Source organism: Solanum stenotomum, chromosome 1, assembly GCF_019186545.1.
Source record: "Solanum stenotomum isolate F172 chromosome 1, ASM1918654v1, whole genome shotgun sequence".
In the NCBI taxonomy this organism is placed as follows: Eukaryota; Viridiplantae; Streptophyta; class Magnoliopsida; order Solanales; family Solanaceae; genus Solanum; species Solanum stenotomum.
Genome location: NC_064282.1, coordinates 82772279 through 82779915, shown reverse-complemented (window position 1 = coordinate 82779915; position 7637 = coordinate 82772279). Strand labels below are relative to the sequence as shown.

At 36.0% G+C, this 7637-nt stretch overlaps 1 pseudogene; it reads right to left on the bottom strand.

The window, feature by feature from the left end:
- Positions 1-304: 304 nt before the first annotated feature.
- The window catches only part of LOC125874200 (methanol O-anthraniloyltransferase-like), a 20820-nt pseudogene continuing 13487 nt past the window's right edge, over positions 305-7637 (bottom strand).

Sequence of the window (7637 nt, the reverse complement as noted above, 5' to 3'; positions counted from 1 at the left end):
CTTTTGTGATTTGCTGGGAATTATGGAAACATAGATGCACTTATAAATATGAAGGCACCACAACTTTTTCTGGCAACATTATGCATCAAGCTACATACCACATTCACTTGATCATAACATTTTACAGAAACCTTATTTGGAACAGATACTCTCATCTCTTTTGTAACATACTCTCTTCGTCCCATTTTATGGGACACGGTTTGATTTGGCATAATATTTAAGAAAAAATGGAAGACTTTTGAAAATTCTGGTCTAAATCAATCCTGAGATATTTGTGTGGTTGTGGCATATACAAATTCAGAGCCTAAATGTTTGATTTTAGTTGGATCTTTTCTCCATTTTTACTAGTCAAATTATTGATAACACCTTGAAAGTTTTCCATGGCTTGTTGAGGCAATTTCATAGGTATCACAATACTCTTCTCTCCTGTGTTCTTGTTAAATGACCAAAAAAGCTGCCAAAAGAGAGAGGACTTCTATCAAAACCACCCAAAATAGGTTTTCCCCATCCAAAATCAACTTCATCAAAACCAATTATTGCAGTATTTGATATAAGAAAATTCCAAGATTTGGTCCACGGTCGTCGCCCGTTAATCACCATGTAATCTGCCAAGGATTTGATGTACTCTTCATTGACCTGTTTCTTAGCTTGTTTAATCAACTCAACTGCATATGTTAATGAATTTGAGCATAACAATCCAGCTTTTGATATGGCTGCTGGAGTTGCAAATGCATTGCCATAATATCAAAGTGGTAGTTCCATTTTTCTCAGTCCTTTGCGTACACTAACTGCGTATGACAAACGAACATCCTCTTCAGGATTTATATCAAGTGCAATCGTACGATATTTCCATAGAAGCACAACTAGTAACTCAAATTTTCCAATTTAACCATAGCCAGATTCTAATTGATCTTGAATGGCTTCAATCTCCTTATTTCCAAAGAAAAACGAGTGTTGGATTAATTTGTCTTCCATAGCTATCCATGCATTTTTGGACTCAACATTCTCATCAAACTCATTATGTGTGCATATAATGCATGGCAATGACCTAGCACTTAGAAGGTCCCTCTGCCATACTGGCAAAATAGAAGGTGTAGAAGCTCCTTGAATTAATTCACGTAATGCATTTAGAAACATTTTGAAGCTATAAGCATCCATTATAGTGTGATTAAATCTGAATCCAACAACAAATCCACCACATCAAATACGGGTCACCTGTGTATAAAATGAATGGATATAAAATTAGGAATTTTGATGATTACGAAGAGAAAATGAAATACAAGAAGTAAATATAACATTTGTGACTTGGAAACAATTTAAATTTGTGATGAATGTGTAATAATTTAAAATTCATTAAATATAATATAAAATGATTTGGATTATATTAAACTTATGAATATATTAGTCCATATAAATATTATGAGATTAATATAATTAGGTCAATTATTAAAATCCAATAAATATGGATTTAATTGAAGTCCAAAGTAATTGATTTGGGCTACAATAGATGATCTCAGTTTGTTAAGCTCAGTGTCATTTCATCCTAGAGGCGCAGTTTAGTGCCATGTGTCGAATAATCTCGAACCTGGTTCAATAGATTGTTGGAAGCACTTAGAGCAAGAACTTCTCAATCGTTTCTATAGCACAAGACGTGTCGTTAGTATGATTGAACTAACAAAGATCACCAATGTGAAGACGAGCTAGTTGTTGACTTTATCAATTGTTGGAGAAGCTAGAGCCTCAACTACAAAGATCACCTCAGTGAAATTTCTAGCATTTAAATGTGCATACAAGGCATGCATTGGAGTGTTTACTATATATTGCAAGGATTAAAACCCAATACATTCAAAGTTAGCAACTCATGCACATGAAATGGAATTAAGCATGACTATAAGAGGATATCAACGATCTCGTATCTATGGACCTTACGAAGATGAAGATCTAGAGGAATCCAAAGTGGAGGCAAGTCTACATCTGAAGATGACTTTGAAGAATCTTAAACATCTCGGCGCTCCTGAACGCATGAGCATAAACTGCAAATTCCAATGCTCATCATCGCATGAGTCTAAACTGCAAGTTATAATGCTTCTAGTTGCATGAGCCTAAAATGTATGCCACAAAGCTCTTCAAATTTAAGCTAAACCTCTAAGTTCAAAAGGTCTTCCTTAGAGCTAAATCTCTAAGTTAGAAATCTCTTCAAATTTGAGCTAAACATTCATATCATTTGAATATCTTCATGTTGAAATTCTCCTTGGAACATAAGCAAGTTGAAATGCCTCTTGAAACACAGGCTTAAACTGTATGTCTCAAATCTCTTCAAATTTGAGTTATATGTTCAAGTAGAAATGCTCATTGCGACATGGGCTTAAACTATTTATCACAAAGCTCTTCAAATCTGAGTTAAATCTTCAAGCTGAAATGCTCCTCGCAATATAAGCTTAAATTGTATGTCATAAAGATATTTAAATTTGAGTTAAATTTTCAAGTTGAAATGCTCCCAGATGCACAAGACTAAACTATATTTCACAATGCTCATCAAATTCAAGCTAAACCTTCAAGTCGTTAAACTTGTCAAAATCAACTTAATCTTCAAATTACAAAGTTCTTAAATTTGAGTCAAATCCGCAAAACTACATTGTGACTTGATCATCTTTATTGAGGTACGTAGATGCTTGGAACCATCTTCTAGGCTCAGTTGCATGAGTACAAAAAAATTGCATGTTTCCACTTGATCTGCCACATGAAAGTTAAAGCTATAAGTAATATCACATCAAACTTCAGACTTGCACAAAATGATGATGACTCGATGGGGGCAGACTGAAACGACCCCAAAAATGCCCGAAAATGTGCTTCGGAAACACCTATAATTGTAATTTCCATATATCTCAAAATCCGTGCATGATTTCGGAAATTCGACTTCATATTCTTATTCAGGGGGTCAAATTGAGTGGGAAATGGGTCTAACCCGAATTTTAGAGCAACCGTATCAAAATTCGAAAATCGCAAAAAATGCGATTTTCAGGGTCAACTTTAAAGGGGCATATCTCTTAGCACACAAGGAACTGGAAGGGCCGCCACCTATTAAATTAAAGCTCTTTGAGTTAGCTTTCCAATGCACTTGGTTTCACCTCATTCCGAGTTAGGATGAGGGAGTTATGACCATTTTCATAAAACCTGTCGAAGCAGATTTGCAAATTCCAGTGAGCTTTTTTTTTTTAGCAGGTTGGGGACGTTTTTTTATAAATGTCCCATACTTAGTCATTTTTTTAAACTTCAAAACACTCTCTAAGCCCTCTCCAAAATTCCACCAAGATCTTCAACCAAATTCAAACATCTCAAGTTCTAATTCCGGATTCAAGACTCAATCTCAAGCTTCAATTCTCCATCCCAATCTTCATCAAGGATTCTCCAAAGTTGAGGTATGTGGGTTTGATTGTGGAAACCTTCCTTTCCACAAGTCCAACAATTTATTCTCTATTTTTACTTCAAGTTTATGGGTCCTTATGGTTATTATGAACTCTTGAAGTATGGAATTACTACTACACACCCTATTATGGTATATTTTGCATATTATCATGAAATGGAATTTTTATGTGATGTTTATGGTTTTCATGCTTCCATGATCAAATAATGAAGGTTGATTTATATATATGTATGTTGTTGGTGGGCTAATTTATATGGATTTTGGAATTGGTTGGACTTAGTACTCTTGAAATACATGATTTTCTTTACATGAACAATAGCCCACCATGTGTTTGATAAAATGCCCACTTATAGAATTCTTAGGAAATGGAAGGTCCAATGTACGTCCTATGAGTCGGATGGTCATATAATCATTGAAATGATGATGAAATGGATACATGTATATGATTTTCTCTATATAAGTGTTGTGAGTCGACCAAGCCTAGCTCGGGGGGTTGTAGGCCCGGGTAACCGTATCGAGGGGTTGGTACCTTGGTTGCCTAGTACGGGGGGTAGTAGGCCCGTATAACCACATCGAGGGGTTTGTACCTTGGTCCCTAGCTCGGGGGGGGGTAGGCCCGGGTAACCACATTGAGGGGTTTGTACCTCTTTCGCCTCTCCAAGGGGGTGGTAGGCCTTGGAAATACTATATTGATGGTCACTCACCACACATGTACTACGTCCCACTAAATATGATTTTTATGTAAGCATCATTATACATATCATTTCTCTAATGTGCTATCTATCGGGTATGATTATGCATTTTTCCTATGATGTCCATCTATTGTAGCATTGCATTGCATCCCACATACTTAGTACATTCAAACGTACTAACGCATACTCTATGCCTACATGATGTCACCATGTAGGGACCGGAGCACCGCTTGACCATCCTCCTCCGCGTGGCTAATACGATTTCCTATCAAGGTTATTGGTGAGTCCTCCATTCCGGGGACGTTGCTCATGATCTTTTGCTATGTATAAGACTTTTCTTTTTAGTTATGTTTTGACTATGAGGGTGAGCCCGGTAGTTTGTCTTGGCCCCCGCTAAGTACTCATGTTTAGAGGTGGTGTTGGACAAGTTGTGTATTATGCTTGAGCTTGACTCATCTATGGTATTTATGTACCATTTCTTCTTTTTTTCTCTTGCTCCCTTAGTCCCGATTTCCCCCTTTGATTATGCTTATTGCTTATGGTCATTTTAATTGCTTCCGCGACCAAGGATGTGTAATGATACGCTATGAGGCTTGTTTGGGGTTCCTTCGGGTTCCCCATTCGCCGGTCACGTCTAGGCCCTAGGCTTGGGTCGTGACACAGACCCCAAAAAATATGAACTTTTTCAATAACAATTGATGTTTCCAAATTCAACCAAGTATGAAAGTTGAGTCTTCTAATCCTTTAAGTATGCAAGTTAAAGTCTTCAAATCCTCCAATTATGCAAGTTGAAGTCTCTAAATCCTTCAAGTCTGCAAGTTGAAGTCTCTAAATCCTTCAAGTCTGCAAGTTGAAGTCTTCAAATCCTCCAAGTCTATAAGTTGAAGTCATCAAAACTCCCAAGCCTTCAAGTTCAAGTCAATAAATCCTCCAAAATATGCAAGTAGAAGTATTTAAATTCTTCAAGTATGCAAGATGAAGTCTTTAAATACTTCTAGTCTGTAAGTTAAAGTCTTCAAATTCATCAAGTCTACAAGTTGAAGTTTTCAAATCCTTCAAGTCGACAAGTTGAAGTCTTCAAATACTCCAAGTCTGCAAGTTGAAGTCTTCAAAACCTCCAAGTCTGCAACTTAAAGTCTTTAAATCCTCCAAATATGAAAGTTGAACTCTTCAAATGCTTGAAGTATGCGAGTTGAAGTCTTAAAATCCTCTAAGTTGGCAAGATGAAGTCTTTAAATCCTCCAAATGAAAGTTGAAGTCTTCAAAATTCTTCGGTCAATGCAAGTTGAAGTCTTCAAATCCTCCAAGTATATATGCAAGTTATTAAATTTTCATTTCTTAAGGTGGACAAAATTGTCCCTTCGCACCTTAAGCTAACCTTTTTATGGATTTATCTTTAAAATGTTCTCTAAATTTTCATGCCTTAAGATGGACAATATTTGTCCCTTTGCACCTTAACTCAGTCTTTTCATGAATTTATCCTTACAAGAATCTTTAGATTTTCATGTCCTAAGGCGGGAACGTTATAAACATCATTTCACACCCTTTGCTTAAGTATTTAGGATCTCATAAAGCCTCAAATTAATAATCTCAAGGCAAAGATATCACTACTAAAAAAACAGTGAATACTGACCTACCGGAGGTCGATATTCCTTGAAATACCGACCTAAAACCGACATCCCAACTTAGGTCGGAAAAAGATACCGACCTCTAGAGGTCGGTTTTTATTTTATGTCGGAAAATTCATATATTATTATTTCCGACTTCCTGAGGTCAGAATTGGAATACCGACATCCGGAGGTCGGTCTTTTTATTTTTGTAATGTTGAAATTCTGACCTCCGGAGGTCGGTATTTTTATTTCTGTATTTTTAAAATTTCGACCTCCAGAGGTCGGTAATTTTATTTTTGTAATGTTGAAATTCCGACCTTCGGAGGTCGGTATTTTTATTTTTTGTAATGTTGATATTCTGACCTCTGGAGGTCGGTATTTTTATTTCTGTATTTGTAAAATTCCGACCTCCAGAGGTCGGTATTTTTATTTCTGTATTTGTAAAATTCTGACCTCCGGAGGTCGGTATTTTTATTTTTGTAATGTTGAAATTCCGATCTCCAGAGGTCGGTATTTTTATTTTTGTAATGTTGAAATTCCGACCTCCGGAGGTCGGTTTTCTGCTACAAAACAGGCAGCAAATTGTTGCAATTTTTAGTTGCCCACCTGCATATTTATACCAAAACAACCCAAAGCCAAATAAACTTCATCCAACCAAAATAACACAATATTTTCAACATATACATTAAAGTATTTCAAAATAAACTTCATCCAACTTCAAAATAAACTAAAATACGATCAAATTAAACAATTCCAAAAATATAAAAGTCTAAAATGTCAAATAGATACAACTACTCCTAATCACTCTCACTCTCCTTGTCAGACGTACCATTCTCATCACTCTCACTCTCCTTGTCGGACGTAAGCTGAATTACGAGTTCATTGACAAAGTAGAGTAAACAAAAAATAATCAATCAATTAAAACATAAATAGATAAATGAAAGATAAAACATAATTAAATCATACTTGTATCCTAATGGCTCGATGACGAGTCTCCGAAAATTGTCTCTATCGCCTAGCTGAGGACCATGTTCATTTGAGTGTTGGGTGGTGGGAGTATTAGGCTCCGAGCCATTGGATTCAAGATGAAGATTGGAAAGTTCAATTGATCCACTACTAGTATTCAAAGTATTGCACTGACTAGCACTAGATGATGGTATGGTAGACCCACGACCAAGATGTGAATAGCCTGCAAAGTTTGGTACCCCGAACTAGGTACCACAGTGGGTGTAGATATAGTATAACCAGATTGTAGAGCCACATGAGTAGAGGCATTATGTGACTGGTGTGCCGAGTGAGTAGTTGAAACTGAGGCTCGTTTTGAAATATTAACTCGAGAGGGCTCATCAGATATCACGACCCCAGTGGGCCTTCTCATAGCATTGGCCTTAAATTTCTTTTTTGGATTAGCGGATTTTTTTTATTTACCCTTGTCTTTATCTACCATCTATATCAATTAAATATAAAGATTAAAACAAAGTAGTACAAAATAATGTCACAATGTCTAACAAATATATCAAACAAAGCTATCATAACATAAGGCTTAATCCAAATAGTCTTTCACAATGTCAAACAAAAGTTAAAACTACTAAAATATAAATTATATTCAAATATGAATAGCTAAAAATCCACTAACTAAACATACAAATTGTTATTCATCCTCTTCGGAAGTTTCTTCATCATCTATCCATTCACATGCATCATCTTCGGAAGTTTCCTCCTCATCTATCCATTCATCCTCTTCGAAAGTTTCCTCCTCATCTTCCTCCATATTTGTTGGCATATCTAACTCTTCTCTATTAACTTCTTCTAAAATGTGATCAGGATGCTCCAAATTCAATTCTAACTCAGCATCCACTAACCCACAACATTTATTTTAACTTATTCATACAACTTAACAACTTTTTCACT